The sequence below is a fragment of the Thamnophis sirtalis genome, unplaced genomic scaffold (genome assembly GCF_051295495.1).
Source record: "Thamnophis sirtalis isolate CommonGarterSnake01/CBP01778 unplaced genomic scaffold, rThaSir2_p1.2 scaffold_8, whole genome shotgun sequence".
Lineage (NCBI taxonomy): Eukaryota > Metazoa > Chordata > Lepidosauria > Squamata > Natricidae > Thamnophis > Thamnophis sirtalis.
Genome location: NW_028261388.1, coordinates 10,271,266 through 10,287,116, shown reverse-complemented (window position 1 = coordinate 10,287,116; position 15,851 = coordinate 10,271,266).

The following is a 15,851-nucleotide window of genomic DNA, read 5'->3' as shown; positions in this document are numbered from 1 at the left end:
GAATCTCACCAGGCTCAAAGGTTGACTCAGCCTTCCATCCTGCCGAGGTGGGTAAAATGAGGAGCCAGATTGTTGGGGGCAAGAGGCTGACTCTGTAAAACTGCTTAGAGAGGGCGTAAAAGCACTGTAAGTGCTTTTGCTATTGCTATCTTCCTCCCTGCCCTGCCACTGCCCCCCATCCCTTATGAAAGACATCTAAACTATCTATTGGATATTCTCAGTTGGTGGCAGAAAAACATGAATGTCTCCCCTAAAACTTTTCATGCTTTCTTTTTACCCACCAGCTCTCATTCATTTCAGTGAATTTATTATTTTGTTTTGGTTTTTTTAGATATATAATTGTATTGAATAAAATATTCTTAATATTAATAGAATAGAATAGAAAATAGAATAAAGAGTAGAGTAGAGTAGAGTAGAGTAGAGTAGAGTAGAGTAGAGTAGAATAATAGTGTAGAGTAGAATAGAATAGAATAAGTGTAGAGTAGAGTAGAATAGAATTGAATAGAATAATAGTGTAGAGTAGAATAGAATAGAATAGAATAATAGTATAGAGTAGAGTAGAATAGAATAGAATAATAGTGTAGAGTAGAATAGAATGGAATGGAATGGAATAGAATAGAATAGAATAGAATAGTAGAGTAGAGTAGAGTAGAGTAGAATAGAATATAGTAGAGTAGAATAGAATAGAATAGAATAGAATAATAGTATAGAGTAGAATAGAATAGAATAGAATAGAATAATAGTGTAGAGTAGAATAGAATAGAATGGAATGGAATGGAATGGAATGGAATAGAATAATAGAGTAGAGTAGAGTAGAATAGAATAGAATATAGTAGAGTAGAATAGAATAGAATAGAATAGAATAGAATAGAATAATAGTATAGAGTAGAATAGAATAGAATAGAATAGAATAGAATAATAGTGTAGAGTAGAATAGAATAGAATGGAATGGAATGGAATGGAATAGAATAATAGAGTAGAGTAGAGTAGAGTAGAGTAGAGTAGAGTAGAATAGAATAGAATAGAATAATAGTATAGAGTAGAGTAATAGAATAGAATAAAATAGAATAGAATAATAGTGTAGAGTAGAATAGAATGGAATGGAATGGAATAGAATAATAGAGTAGAGTAGAGTAGAGTAGAGTAGAGTAGAGTAGAGTAGAGTAGAGTAGAATAGAATAGAATAGAATAGAATAGAATAGAATAGAATAGAATAATAGTATAGAGTAGAGTAATAGAATAGAATAAAATAGAATAAAATAGAATAATAGTGTAGAGTAGAATAGAATAGAATGGAATGGAATGGAATAGAATAATAGAGTAGAGTAGAGTAGAGTAGAGTAGAGTAGAGTAGAGTAGAGTAGAGTAGAGTAGAATAGAATAGAATAGAATAGAATAGAATAGAATAGAATAACTTTATTGTCACTAATTGTCATACATTAAAATTTCAATGAATACAGTTCTTGAGCCCGTAGCAACTCACCCCTGGGGAAAACTATAGCTCTTTCTCCAGATGTTACCCGATTCCCTCTGATTTTTTTGGGTAGAGACAAAGAAATTCTCAGCATCACAGATCAACTCCCCCCCACGCTTGATAGCAGTTTAAGAGATCACAACCACAACAGTTGCCTTTACGAAACGGCTATCGCTTTGTTTTGCCTAATGACAAGGCAGTTGTGAGCTCCCCATGCATGTTCAGCATTCATCTGTAGATACTCTAACTACAGATAACCATAAAGACACAGGCGAACAGTAGGCAGCTTTCTTTCACAAGAAAGTCAAAGCTTGCTCAACGGTGGCTGTTTGAATTTCAATTTCAACTGTTGCTCATTGCAGAGCTGTGGGACTTCCCGACTTATCCCCACATCCATTTCATCACAATAAGCGTTAATGCGTTTTAATACTTTCCATCCAATGGCCAATTTCTAAGCATAGTTTGCAAGTCAAAGAGCCTCTCATGGATGCTTTGAACGCGAAGCATGGAAAGGAGTCCTGACAACGGATTGATGTCAGTCAACCTGGGAGGAATCTTTTTGTGATGCTGAACGAGGCCCAAGAGAGTTTTTATTTGAAAGGGGGAGGGAAATCCATATGTGAAACCCCCTGTCTCAACATTTTAAATTATTTTTTTTTCCTATTTCGTGGAATCCCATTGATCCTTGACGTTTTTATCTTAAGTAATCTTTTAAAAGTCTATTGCCATTTAAGCTTGATATATGTTTGGGGGCTGGTTTTTGAAACAGGCTTTTTCCTTCTGCTTTTATGTTTTACTAGACTTGTGTTTATAAATCATAGAACTGGAAAGGGCCACTGAGGTCCTCAAATTCAACTTTTTCCGCAGTGGCAGAATTAATATTTATTTCTTGATTGCCCGACTTCATTATTGCAATGCGCTCTACATGGGGCAGCCCTTGAAGAGTATTCGGAGACTTCAACTCGTCCAGAACGCAGCCGCGCGAGCGATTGTGGGTGCACCTCGGTACACCCACGTTACACCTATCCTCCGCGAGCTGCACTGGCTACCGATCAGTCTCTGGATACGCTTCAAAGTGCTAGTCGTAACTTATGAAGCCCTTCATGGTATTGGATCTGGGTACTTGAGAGACCGCCTGCTGCCAATTACCTCCCAAAGACCCATTAGATCACACAGGGTTGGCCTCCTACGGGTTCCGTCTACCAGCCAATGCCACCTGGCTACTACCCGGGGGAGGGCCTTCTCTGTGGCAGCTCCGGCCCTCTGGAACAAACTCCCCGCAGGGATTCGGACCCTCACCTCTCTCCAGGCCTTCCGAAAAGCCGTCAAAACCTGGCTTTGCCGGCAGGCCTGGGGTTGATGAGTTCCCCTCCCCTCTCGACTTGTGTGGTTGTATGATTCTTGCTTATTTTAATTATTTGTATTCTGTTTTATGTTCCCCTTTTCCCCTTTTGAATTGTTCGCCGCCTTGAGTCCCTCCCGGAGAAGGGCGGCATACAAATAATAAAATTCAATTCAATTCAATTATTTATTTTACAAACAATTCAAGATGGCAGACATAGCTTACGTACCTTCCTCCTCCTATTTTCCTCACAACAACCCAAAATGAGGAAAAAAGAGGGACTGGCTGGCCCAAAGTCACCCAGGGGCTTTCATAGCTAAAGCAGAACTAGAACTCACAGGCTCCTGGTGAGTCCTCCACTCCTCTGCTCGCAACAGAATCCCTTATGCCACCAGACTTGAAATTTTGGGCTTAGACAACTTAGAACTACGGTCTGATCTAAGCGAAGTACATAAAATTATCTGCTATAATCTCCTACCTGTCAATAACTACTTCAGCTTCATCCACAACAATACACGAACACACAAGATATACAAACTTAAGGTAAACCGTTCCAAACTCATTGCAGAAAATACAACTTCAGCAACAGAGTGGTCAGTGCCTGGAATGCTCTACCTGACTGTGGTTTTTTTTCCCCCAAACCCCCAAAACGAGCAAAGAAGGTTGTAAAATGGGACAAAACTCACTTAACAAATATCGGTTCCACCACAAAACCGTGGTCGACTAAAGCGTGCTCGACGAAACCGCGTACCTGACATCATCACAGCGCGACAAAAAAAGCACGCTGTGAGCGGTAAAGCTAAAATTAACGCGTAAACCTAAACCTAACCCCCTGAAACCTAACCCTAAACCTAATCCTTAACCTAACCCTAACCCTAACCCTAAACCTAACCCTTAACGTAATGCTAAACCTAACGCTAACCCTTAACCTAACCCTAAACCTAACCCTAACGCTTAACCTAACCCTAACCCTAACCCTAACCCTTAACCTAACCCTAACCCTAACCCTAACCCTAACCCTAACCCTAACCCTAACCCTAACCCTAAACCTAACCCTTACCTTAACGTGAATTGGCTTGCTTTAAAAGCACTTTTTAAAGCGCCCTTTTTTCTCCGCAGTCGTTGTTGTCACGCTGCTGATGACGGCAGCGACACGCTTTAATCGGACGCGCTTTAGTGGACCGCGGTTTTGTCGTGCCACGCAAATATCTCCCCCAGCGACAGGAATATTGGGTTCAATTGTGGCTATAAATCAAGGATTGTCCGTGCAAATATCCTGCCACCATCAGACAAAAAAAAGAGGGCAAACCTGTATAATAACCAGCAGTTCCAATATTTTTAAATGAAATGCATGATGAGGGGGGAACAACAATCACCAACTCCAATTTAAAAGAAGGCGAGTTATCTGTTGAATCAAACAGATCTGTGCCCTTTATATACTCGCTTCGGAGACAGATTTTTCAGCACACACTATTGTTCTCCAAACGTACAATTTAAAACACCAGCAGAAATTTTCTCTGGATAATTCCGGGGCAAAGAAGCGTTAGGCGTAATTCGTGAGATGAACAAGGGATCACATCATCATTCCAGAGAGTCCTCGGAGAAAAGAAAATATCTTGGAAGGCACACAAGGGACCCTTTTACAATACAGAAAAGGAGTTAATAATTATGATTTATTTTGGAAAGAGGAAGATTCCTGCTAGCATGTGGCCTGCTGTGGTCCCTCTGGCTTCTAGCACGGATCCTCCCTAAGCATCAATCACTTCATCAATGGCCACTCAGAGAGGTATTGGTGTTCCAAAGGAAGAGCTTTTCAAAAGATATATTCAGACAATCAATCAAGGAGAGAAGCAGCCTAGACAGGGGTGGGCCTCAAAAATTGCAATGATGTGTTCGCTGCTCCATTGCTGGGTGGATGTGGCCATGGTGGGTGTGGCCTAATTGACCTCCTGCACCATGGTGTGGGGTTGTTTTTCGCCGTCGCCAGGTGCCGGAGGCTTTCCTAGAGCCTCTGGGAGGGTGAAAACTGCTTCTCCCGGACTCCGGTCTTCCTGAGGCCAGAAACAGGCCCATTTTTAGACTTCTGGAACTTCCAATAGGCCTGTTTTCGCCCTTCTCAGGTTTCAGAGGCTTTCTTCGATCCTCCGGGAGGGTGAAAACTGCTTCCTCTAGGCTCCGGAGGCCCTTCTGAGGCTGGAAACAGGCCCATTTCTGGAATTCCTGAACTTCCAGTAGCCCCATTTTTCACCCTCCTCAGGCTCCAGAGGTTTTTCTCGATCTTCCGGGAGAATGAAAATTGCCTCCTCAAGGCTCCGGAACCTCCGGTAGGCCCATTTCCCACCTTCCCCGAACCTCCACGCGGGCCTTACATTTACCTGGCATGATGAACGGGCCACATGGAGACTCCTGGGAGGGGAGATGTGGGTATGGCCAGCCAGCAGTGGCATTTGGGGGTTCGCTGAACTGGACAGATCCTTAGGTAGGATCACCCAAACCCATGAGAACCCGCAATACACTGTCTGGAATGGTATAGGAACTGCTTCTCGAACAGGGAACTGGACTAGAAGACCTCCAAGATCCCTTCCAAATCTGTCAATCTGTCATTATTCGGACGTTATTGTATGAAAAACGACGACAACTGAGCCATCATCTTTCTATTCAGCAGAAGCGCTAGGGTTTGATACTTTGATACAAACCAAGTTTCTCAGTCTTTTGTTTTACAGATGCATTTACTGAGTTGTGTTTGAAAGATGCTTAACTTTGTGTTTCAATGCTTGCCCGTAATCTGCTGAAGTCAAACTAGACCAGCAGTGCCCTGCAGCTGCCAAAAAAGCCAACACAGTTCTAGGCTGCATAAACAGAGGGATAGAATCAAGATCAAGTGAAGTGTTAATACCACTTTATAAGGCCTTGGTAAGGCCACACTTGGAATACTGCATTCAGTTTTGGTCGCCACGATGTAAAAAAAGATGTGGAGACTCTAGAAAGAATGAAGAGGAGAGCAACAAAGAGGATTAGGGGAGTGGAGATAAAACATATGAAGAACGATTGCAGGAATTGAATATGTCTAGTTTGATGTAAAGAAGGACTAGGGGAGACATGATAGCAGTGTTCCAATATCTCAGGGGCTGCCACAAAGAAGTGAAGCTATTCTCCAGAGCCCCTGAGTGTAGAACAAGAAGCAATGGATGGAAACCTATCAAGGAGAGAAGCAACTAAGGAGACATTTCCTGACAGTTAGAACAAGTTGCTTCCAGAAGTTGTGAATGATCCAACACTGGAGGTTTTTAAGAAGATAGCCATTTGTCTGAAGTGGCGTAGGATTTCCTGCCTAAGCAGGGGGTTGGACTGGAAGACCTCCAAGGTCCTTTCCAACTCTGTTATTCTATTTTATCCTAGATCTGCGATTATCTTAAATCGGATATTCTGCTTGCCACAGCAGTGCAAAGCTGTGACTTGAAATGAGTGTCTGGGTAGCCCTTTGTGGTGCTTTTGTTTTTAATAATAAATTGCTCATTCTGTTCGATGCAAAAAAAGAAAAAAAATCAAAGCAAAACCCACTTTGCACTGAAATGTTAATCTAGCACAACTAATTATATATTACTTATTCAAGCCGTGCACTGCCAAGCAGAATTTCACCAACAGACCTTTGCGTGTATTGAAGCTGACACTGGAAATTCTTAAATATAGTGATAAATGGTTTCCCTTCAGAAAACTGACATTGTTTTCTTTCTTATCCACCTAGCCGCTTCTTTGTGCCACACCATTTCTCTTTAACGTCTGAGATGCATGGCGGTTCATACACATGTCTGAAAATCGCTCTTCCATTTGGTTAATTTCAATATGCCATTTGTTCCATTAACATTTTCGGAGATTATTGGAAGATAAAAAGGGTGGTTTTTCCCTAGCCTGCTGTTGACCATCAAAACATTCTCAACATCTTTGTTCATCAAAAGACATTTCCATAAGTCTTAAGAGAATAAAAGACCTACAGATTTGGAAGGGACCTTGAAGGTCTTCTAGTCCAACTGCCTGCTCAAGCAGGAACCCTACATTGTTTCAGATAAATGGTTGACCAATCTCTTTTTAAAATTTTCTAGTGATGGAGCACTTGCAACTTCTGGAGGCAAGTCGTTCTATGGATTACTGTATTTTTCAGAGTATAAGACACACCTCCCCCCCCCAAATAGGTGAAAATCTAGGTGCGTCTTATACATTGAATACAGCATTTTTAGCCTACCAAAATCCCACCCCCCTTTGCAAAAATGGATGTGTAGAGGGTTTAGGAGGCTTGCAAAGTTCTCCTGGGGGGGCAGGGAAGACAGTAACGAGCAAAAAACGGGCTGTTTTTTGCTCATTTTTGCCCCCCCCCTTAGTCCCCAGGACCACTCTACAAGCCTCTCAAAGCTCCCAAAGATAAAATATGGTAAATAGTCATTCATCTCCCCTGTTAACCCTTGCCTCATTCACAAGCAGAAATTGAAAGATGTTAGTATTTGGATGAATCTAAAAATCATCTTCACATATATGCTGCTGCCTGGAAGTTAAGACTCTATTAGAGTTTCATTGTATAGTTTCTTTCTTCATTACTCTTTGCTGTTCCTAGAAAACGATTTTGTCAGTGGAATCCTTGCTTGAGCATTGTGATTTCTGGGGTTTTGGTTAGATGAAAGAGGTGGAAGGGGAGGAGAAAAGGAGGAGGAGGAGGAGGAGGAGGAGGAGGAGGAGGAGGAGGAGGAGGAGGAGGAGGAGGAGGAGAAGGAGAGGAGGAGAGGAGGAGGAGAGGAGGAGGAGAGGAGGAGGAGCAGAAGCAGAAGAAGAGGAGGAGGAGGAGGAGGAGGAGGAGGAGAGGAGGAGAAGAAGAAGAGGAGGAGAAGGAGGAGAAGCAGAAGAGGAGGAGGAGGAAGAGGAAGAGAAGCAGCAGAAGAAGTAGTAGTAGAAGAGGAGGAGGAGGAGGAGAAAACTGGACCGTTAGTCTACTCCAAATGACAGATTTGGCCAAATCCCCCGCAAAATTCCATGTGTACAGATGCATAGTTAATCACTGTCCTTCTTCATTCTGCAAAATAAATCTAAGAAATGTGTCAAATCTGGAGCCCAGTTTCTGTTTCACGTTTAAATAGCCTTGTTTCCTGAAATATGTTTGTATGGAAAAACAAAAATCCTTGTCTTCCGGCGTAACCGGAGTTCCATTCTATAAACTCCTGTCTCTTTGCAGACCGAGAACTAACTAACTAACCGAGAACAGTAAGAGAACTGCAGGATTCTTTTTGATGTAAATAAGATACGAATGAGGCATCCGCTAACCTCAGAAACAGCTTAAGTGTTGGGAATGATTAAGATCATCTGCTTAGAAGCAACTTCTGGGGGAATAAAAAAAATAATAGTCTCGACTGCTTATCAAAACAGCTACATCTGTTAACAAAGAGATGTAAACCCCCAAGTAAATCTCTTCTTCACTTCGAAGTTAAAAGTTGTGCTTTACTTCAGGAGCACATGTATTAAAGTTGAAAGCCACTTTCCAGGGCATGAAATCTCATTCAGGATTAGGAGATAAGCAGATGACAGTTGATCTCTTAGACTTACAGATAGCCTTCAACTTACAACTACAATTGAGCATAAAATAGCAACAGCACTTAGACTTATATAGCAATTTATAGTCCTTTATGGCACTCTCTAAGTGGTTTATAGAGTCAGCCTATTGCCCCAAACAATCTGGGTCCTCACTTTACCGACCTTGGAAGGACGGAAGGCTGAGTCAACCTTGACCCGGTCAGGATCGAACTGCTGGCAGTCAGCTGAATTAGTCTACAATACTGCATTCTAACCACCGCGCCACCATGGCAATTTCCATTTCTAAGCAAAATGGTTGTTAATTGAGTTTTGCTCCATTTTATGAACTTTCTTGCCACTGTTGTTAAATAAATTATTGCCGTTCTTCGGATAGAGTGGATGGAGGGAGGAGTAGAAGGAAAGATAGGAAGGAGAGGAGAAAGGAGAGGAATAGGAGAAAGGGAAAGGCAGAGGAAGAATGGGAGGGAATGTAAGAGTAGGAAAGAGGGGAGGAATGGGAAGAAGAGGGGAAGGGTAAAGGGGAGGAAGGGGAAGGAGAGAAGGGAAAGGAGAGGAGGAAGGAAGGAAGGAGAGAAGAAAGAGAAGAAAGGGGGGTAGGAAGGAGGGAAGGAGGGAGGGAAGCAAGGAGGGAAGGAAGGAGGCAAGGAAGGAGAGAAGGAGAGAAGAAAGGAGGGAAGGAAGGAGGGAAGGAAGAAGAGAAGGAGAGAAGAAAGGAGGGAAGGAAGGAGGGAATGTAGGAGAGAAGGAAGGGGGAAGGAAGGAGGAAAGGAAGGAGAGAAGGAGAAAAGAAAGGAGGGAAGGAAGGAAGGGAAGGAAGGAGGAAGGAGAAGGAGGGAAGGGGAAGGAGGGAGGGAAGGAAGGGAGTAGGAGAGAAGAACGGTAACAGTTATGAGATCATATATTGTGAATGTATATATGAAATTGATAAAATAACATTTAAAAAAATTCTTGCCGTTCTTAAGTGAATCATGCGGTCATAAAGCAAATCTAGCTTCCGCCACTGATGTTTGCTTCTCAGAGGTCCCTGGGAAAGTTGCAACATAATGCCGGGACAGTTGCAACTGTCATCAATACCTGCCAGTTGCCAAGTCCCTAAAGTTTGATCGCATGACCCTGGGAATGCTGAAACACGCAGTGTGCAAAACGATCATAAGTCACTTTTTTCAGTGCTGTTGTAACTTTGAACAGTCACTCAAATGATGGGTGTAATTCGAGGACTACTTGCATTCTAGTCATATCTTGAACAGCTATGGCAAGGGTGTCAAACTGAAGGGCTCAAGGAGTGCTTAGATCTGGCCCACGGAGCTGCCCTGGAAACAATAGCAATAGCAATAGCAGTTAGACTTATATACCACTTCCTAGGGCTTTCAGCCCTCTCTAAGCGGTTTACAGAGTCAGCATATCGCCCACACAGTCTGGGTCCTCATTTCACCCACCTCGGAAGGATGGAAGGCTGAGTCAACCTTGAGCCGGTGAGATTAGAACCGCTGAACTGCAGATAACAGTCAGCTGAAGTGGCCTGCAGTACTGTACCCTAACCACTGCGCCACCTCGGCTCTTCAGCAGCAAAGGACTGACCCACAGTGCCTCTGCCAGCAAAAACGGAGCTCCGATTTAGGCTGCAACGGCCTCCTGCACGCATTTGCGGATGAAAATGGAGCATGGGGAAGCTGTGCCCAGCTGGCCCTGGCTCAGTTTTTGGCCATGACAGCCTCCTGCAGCACACTGCCAGCAAAATCAGAGCCCAGGGAAGCCTGCCTGAGCTCTGTTTCTGCTGGGAAAGGGTTGCAGGAAACCACCGCAGCTGACAGCGGAGCGTGAGCGGCCTGCACGCAGCCTCCCCAAACTCCATTTTCACTGACAGAGGGCCGCGTATGAACTCCTGCAGCCATCTAACCAGTGAAAACAGAGCTCAGGGAGGCCGTATGCGGCCCTCTGTTTTTGCTGGCAGAGTGCTGCAGGAGGCCGTTGCATTCCTGCCAGCATTACTATGGGTGTGGCGCACAAAAAATGTTTTGCTCCTTGCATGTGCGCCAGTGGTGGGTTGCAGGCAGTAGGCCCCGGTACAGACATACCAGTGGCTGCCGGGAGCACCGGGTACTGTTCCAGTACAGTGCTCCGGAGGACCCACCCGCCCTCCTGCCGTCCTTACCTGTATTTGAGCTCTGCAGTGCTTCCGCACACACACATGGAGAGTACAATGCCTGTGTGACACTCCGCCGAGCTGCTGGAGCATCACGGAGGCATCGCGGAGCATCGCAGGAGGTAAGGACGCATGCATGGGCTGCGTGCGTGTACGCGCGTTCTTGAGCATTCATGTGGTGGACGCCGGGCCTCATTGCACCGTACCAGTTGCAACGGGATCCAGAACCTACTACTGGCATGTGCATTTGCACCTGAAAAGATCTGCGCATGCGCACATTAGAAAAGGGGGAAAAAATTCAGCGAAGATTGTTTTGCACATGTACAGAACAGAAAATCAAGGTGGCGGCCCTGAGGATTGAACTGGTTCGGGCACATGTCCAGCCCAGTTACTAGCTACTCGGCTGAACCAGTCCGAACCGGTAGGAGCCCACCTCTCCCGCTGCAGCCAAAAATGGAGCCTCGGTGAGTGACATCGAGTTGGCCATGCCCACCCTGGCCACGCCTAGCCCCTCCTCAAGGTCAAACACAACCCTGCGGTCTCCCTCAATGAAATTGACACCCCTGAGCTGTGGTGACAGTAACCGGACAGACATTAGTTAAAGATCTTTCAAATTTCTGTGACATGATTTGTTTAATAGGAAAGGAAACCAGACACTGAACTTAAGACTTTGGCATACAAAACATAAACAGCACCATCAAGATTGGTTAAATTTGCCAAATATTCTAATTTATTTGAACGCCTCAAACTTTTGGGTTGTTGAATCCAAAGAATTCTCTAAAAGGATATTCTTAATTGGTAGACTTCTCTCTCTCTCTTTTTTTTTTCATTTCTTTGATGCATATTTCTCCAAGTCTGTATTTATTTCTTTCCCATTTTGTTTAGTTCATACCATTTTCGCAAATAGTTTCCCTAAGATGGTGTATTTTGGACATCATGTTAACGAATGCATGCATTTTTTTGGACAATCGTTCCCTAAGTACACATTTTTAATTGTTGGCACCCATATTACAAAATTTAGAGAGCCGTGAATTTCAAAGGTAATTAAACTGCAATTAGATATTAGTTGGGGGAAAAAATGCAATTGAGTAAGTTCATGCTCAGGTTCATATTATTCATATGTCTTAAGTTTTAGTTCTTCGCACAGAATACTGGGTTTTTTTGATAATTTTTATACAAATGTTCTATTTTGAAAGAAGATAAACGTAATAAATATGTTTTAATTAGGACGAGCAATCTAAGTTAGTGTTGTGGCAAGCCCAATCAAAATAGGAAAAGAATATTTCTTAAAGGAAAACACACATGCAAAGTACAGAAAAAAGTTTGCGGCGTTTACCGAGTTCAGCAAAGTTTTACTTTATTCAACAACTGAACTATCCCTTTGGATGATTAAGTTTTGAGTGGTTGCCGTGGTCATCACGCACACAACTTCACTTCGAAACTAAAAATAAAAGGTTAAAATATTTAAACTACAGGTAATCTTCAGCTCACAATTATAATTGAGCCCAAAATTTCTGTTGTTCAGCGAGACAGTGGTTAAGTGACTTTTGCCCCATTTTGTGACCTTTTTGCCACACCTGTTAATCCAGGGGTGTGGACACCATTGGCTTAAGCGAATCTACACGGCTATTAAGTTAGTACCATGGTTGTTAAGTGAATCTTTGGACTTTGCTCATCAGAAGTTCGCAAAAGAGGATCGCATGAGCCCGGGACACTTTAACCGTCATAAATGTGAATCTGTTGCCACACATTTTAATACATGACAAAGGGTCGTAAGTCTGAAAAATGGTCATAAGTCACTTTTTTCAATGCCGCTGTAACTTTGAATGGTTACTAAATGAATGGTTGTAAATTGAGGGCTACCTGAGTGCTTTTTTTAAAAAGTCATAATCCTTGAAGTGAGCATTTTATTTTATTCTATTAACTAGTAAAGTCCTGTTAACCATGCTATTTATCTCTTATTTGTTTGTTTATTAGATTTTTATCTGGCCTTTATTATTGTATAATCAAGATAGTGAACATACATGCGTAATTTTATTGATTATACTCACGAAGCAGACTCCTTGTCCTGACAAACCCACTTTTATTAAGCTAATGCGAATTCCTATCCTTCACATCCAGCAAAGTCCCGGCAAACAGCCTTTCAAGGGTGAATTTACAACCACAGACCTTATCAGGCTTGGAGAGCTGCCAGGCTGACATCTTGAAGGTTTGAAGGTTTCACAGTGCTGTACAAGAAAATACTTGGCAAGGAGTCTCTGAGAGTCACGACAAATCTTCACACTAATGAAATGAACAAATTGTCTCCTGCAAACTCCACTCCCCATTCTCTCCTCTTTATTCCGTATGGGAGGGGCCATTCCAATGGTGGGTTCCGGATCCCATTGCAACCGGTATGCTGTAATAGGGGCCAGCATCAATCACATGAACGGGTGCAGCACACACGCACACATGTGCAGTGCGTGCGTGCATCCTTACCTCCTGCGATGCTCCGTGATGTTCCAGCTGCTCGGTGGAGTGTTGCACAGTAGCTATATGTTCCGTGTGCTTGGGCGGAAGCCCCAAAGAGCTCAAATACAGGTGAGAACAGTGGGTGGGTGAGTGGGCCCTCCGAAGCACCATACCATAATGGTACCCGGTGCTCCTGGAAGGCACCCATATGCCCGTACCAGTGTGTACTGGTCACATCCCACCACTGGACCATTCACTGTCCACCTGTGCCTTTACACCCAAGTCGGCCCTTGTTCCTTATCTGTTTCCTTCTCCTGGCAGCTCTGCGCATGCGCACATCAGGAACAGCTGTTTTTCTGCCGCACTGATCTTCAACTTCGAAAGCAGCTGATATTTTTTTGCGCACCGAACCGGCAGTAATGCCGGCAGCAATCCACCCCTGACCTATACATTATTCCTTATGGGGAAAAATTGTTTGGTACTCATTGTTTTTGGTACTCATCATGCCTCCCAGAACTAATTAACCATAAGTACTAAGGTACTTTCATGGGGTAGGGACATTCATTCCATTTGCATATGCAAATTGCATTGTTCACAATTTTCTTTTTAATAAAAAAGTGCACCAAATGTGCATATCAAATAAACACACATATAGTCATAGACACACACTCACACACACAAACCATATTTTATCAGGAAATTGTAAATGTAGGGGGGGGAAAATCCGTGCAAAAATACCCTGTACACTATTAAAATGTGCATGCATTGTGCAGCCACATGTGCATGGAAGAACAATAAAACATACATATTGAAGAAGCACACATTCACACACACACACACATATACACACACCCAATTTATCAGGAAATTGTAAACGAAGGAAAACAATTCTGCAAAAACTCCCCTGCATACGAACACAGTACACTGTACATCAGGTAAATGTGCATGAAAAATAGTAAAGACCAAAAAATCATCTTGCTTAGACAAACTTAAAATCTTAAACTCCCTTTGAAGGTTTATGTAGGATTTTTTTTGGGGGGGGGGGGAATGGGAAAATGGCTTGCCGTGGCTTTTTTTGCAATGTCTTTTTAGCTTTTCAGTTTAGCCTGCATAATTGGGGTGTCCTCTCATCTCCCATCCCAGAACTAACCAGGTTTGACCCAAGGCTGGCTAGAAAAAAAAAATAGTTACATTACAATTGCCGAGGAAAGAAATGGGATAAATGATTTGCTCCAGGAAGAGAGAAGTTCTCTCAAGCAATTCTCAAGGGCAAAATTTCTCCTTAGTTGTGAAAGTGGCAGTGGGGCTGAAAAATCCTCCCACGAGGGGGGTCTTCCTTTCTGATTTATTTGAATGGTTGGGAAACCTTGCAAACTGCGGCAGATATTATCGCACAATGAAAGATGGGAAACCCACAGTCACAACCCTTGCCCCCCCCCCTGACTAATACGTGTCAGAAGGCTGTATTCCGCCTGCAGAAATATAGCTGAAATTCTCTGCTTCTTTGAAAGCAATTTCTACAGGAGATTCAGAGGTGGTATTCAGCAGGTTCTGACCAGTTCTGGAGAACCAGTAGTGGAAATTTTGAGTAGTTCAGAGAACCGGTAAATACCACCTCTGACTGGCCCTGCCCCCATCTATTGTCTTCCCCCTGAGTCCCAGCTGATCGGAGAAAATAGGGATTTTGCAGTAACCTACCCCTGCCATGCCCACTGAGCCACGCCCACCGAGCCATGCCACGCCCATCAAGCCGCGTCCACAGAACCGGTAGTAAAAAATGTTGAATCCTATCGCTGGGGAGATTGCCTTTTTATCATATTGAAATGTGGTGGGGGAAAAATGAATTTTTCAAACCACAGTGAAAACAGGACACCGATTCACCAAGTTGTTGCGTTCGCTTGATTTGATCAGGTCCGGAACACACGAAGATAAGGTTTAAAGTACGGCGAATGGAAGAAAGATGAAATTGATATTGCTTTATTTATTATTATTAATTGTAGGTGTAATCTCCTAGAGAGTCAGTGTGGTTTAGTGCAGGGATCCCCTACCCCCAGTCTATGAACCCGCACAGGTCTGCAGGATACCCAAAACTTCCCCCCCCTCCCCAAACAAGGAAAGACCCATCTGTGGGATGCAGGCAGCATGCAGAAGCACAATCCCTCTAGTAAATGGAAACTGTTGTGTACTAGTTTCCTCTCTGGTCTGTTTGACTAGGGGGGGGGGCGTGTCCTTGTTAATGATTGGTTACATGTTTGACAGTTGGGCTATATAAAGAGCTGTCAAACAGGGTTCAGCTGTTGCCAGTTAGCTAATACGCGCGAATTGTGAAGTGCCGCATTAGGCAACCTGTTAGAAATAAACTGTTAGCTGACTTGAAGTCCTGGCTCACCTCTGTTTGTCTGACCGTGTTCTCTCAGCTAGAACAGAAACACTCTCCAGAGAATCGGTCCCTGGTACTCAAAAAGTTGGAGGCCACTGATTTAGTGGTTAAGGCACCAGTTGTTCCAACCCGGCTCCCAAGTGGTGAGAGTCAACTGGCTTAATAACCGGTTCTTCCTAATGACCAGGTAGGCATGGCTCGGGGGTGGTGGTGGTGTCATGTGACTGAGTGGGCATGGACAACTCAATGTCACTCATGGCAAGGTGGGGCAGCGCAGGCAAGTGGCAATGGCCGGAGCCTGAGACTTACCGTTGTGCAGCCACAGCAACAATGATTCTCCAATGCCTCACCTCTTGCTGGATCTCGCTGGCCAACAGTCAGGGTTTTTAAAGAGATTTTTGCAGCAGGAAATGGCAGGCGGCTACTTCCGGTCTTGTTGGTGCAGCTGGGCACGACTCTCTCCCAAGGCACCTAGTCTGCAGCTGCT